The sequence below is a fragment of the Lucilia cuprina genome, chromosome 3 (genome assembly GCF_022045245.1).
Source record: "Lucilia cuprina isolate Lc7/37 chromosome 3, ASM2204524v1, whole genome shotgun sequence".
Classification (NCBI taxonomy): domain Eukaryota; kingdom Metazoa; phylum Arthropoda; class Insecta; order Diptera; family Calliphoridae; genus Lucilia; species Lucilia cuprina.
The window spans coordinates 10,336,330-10,338,346 of NC_060951.1; positions in this window are offsets into that span (position 1 = coordinate 10,336,330).

Consider the following 2,017-nt stretch of genomic DNA (forward strand, 5'->3'; position numbering starts at 1 on the left):
ACTATAGGGTGAACAATAGACTAAAGCCTGGACTATAGATTTCAATCTGGACTATCGACTATAGTCAGGACTATAGATTATAGTCAGGACAATAGACTATAGTCAGGGATTTAGACTATAGTCAGGGCAATTGGCTATAGAGTTTATCAACTATCAATTAGGTAATTTTATCTAACAATTCCGCTTCTGCGCAGTTCTTGGAGTGTTAATGTGGTCCATGTAAATTATGACCCATACCAAGTATTAAGATGTGATAGAATTATTTCAAACTAGTTTATGGGCTATAGACTATATTTATAACTAACCCAACCTAACCATAGACTATAGTCAGGGCTATAGAGTATAGTATGGACTGTTTGCTATAGTCTGGAATGTGGTAGAATGTGGTATAGACTGTATACTATAGTCTAGACTATATGGTGGACGATAGACTTAAGCCTGGAATGTAGACTTCAAACTGGATTATCGACTTTAGTCAGGACTATAAACTATTGTAAGAACTATAGACTATAGTCAGGACAATAGACTATTGTCAGGTCTATAGACTATAGTCAGGACTATAGAATATAGTCAGGGCTATAGACTATTATCAGATCTATAGACTATAGTCAGGACTTTAGACTATAGTCAGGGTCATTGACTATATCGTTTATCAACTATCAAACAATTCCGCTTCAGCGCTGCTCTTGAAGTGTTTATGTGGTCCATGTAATTTGTGACCCAGACCAAACATTAAGATATGATAGATTTATTTTAAACTAATTTATGGACTCTTTTTTGAATCACAATAGTTAAACGTTTTTAAAATTTCGAAAAATTTGCATCGTTTTGATCACATTTTGCAATTTCTTTATATATTTTATATCCTTTATTTACCCGTACAGTACAAGCGGCCAAAATTAAAAAACCAAATACAATTAGAAACTTCATTTTAAAAACTTTTTATATATTTGATTATAAACTACACAAATGAACTTATTTTATCCAACTTTAAATGTAAACTGAACTAATATGGAAAAAATTCCTAAAGTTTATTTATATTGTAGATGATTTGATCAGTTAGAAAATCTAACAAATGAAATTATAATCAAATTATTTTTTTTTCATATATAAAAAATGCACATTTTCATGTATCAATTTAATTGCTTGAGAATTTGTCTGTAAGAAAATAAACTTCAAATAAACAATTAACTTTTCCACAAATTAATAAAAAACAAAAAATATCAACTAGATTTAAATTTTTCACAAAATGAGTGACGCTTAATGGCAACAAGATATGCATAAGGGGAAACATATAGGTCTTGTAAAACGAGATTAGTTTAACAACAGAATTTTAAGTTCAATTCTTATAGACGAGTCCAGAAAAATATCATCAGTTTATAGACAAATATGACTAAAAACTCATAATATTGTCTAAGGACTGCCCATCCGTTATAGCAGTCTTAGGTGTATATGCTTTTATATCAAGTAAAAAGTATTCAAGTTTATGAATCTTCGACACGTAAGGTGTAATAAAAGTGATTGATAATTAAATTTAAAGTTATCACTGTATACAGTAATAATGCTTATAAAACAATAGTTAATAATACGAATATTTTCCTTCACATGCTATTAAAATTATTAATTGAGAAAGGAAATTGCAAACAGTCAATTTTGATCGATTTTTTAGATATTCCTACAATGTAAATATAAGGGAAACATCTCACTAATTAAGTTTTTATAGATGGGAATGACACCAGCAGAATTTAGGGAAAAAATTTGTTTTCTTAATTTAACATAACAGACCTATTATTTTGACTTCTAGTTTATAATCTGGTTAAAGTCTAGTCTATTTAATCTATAGTCTAGTAAATAGTTTAGTCTATAACCTAGCCTATAGTCTAGTAAATAGTTTAGTCTATAATCTAGCCTATAGTCTAGTCTATAGTCTAGTCTATAGTCTAGTCTATAGTCTAGTCCATAATCTAGTCTATAGTCTAGTCTATAGTCTAGTCTATAGTCTAGTCTATAGTCTAGT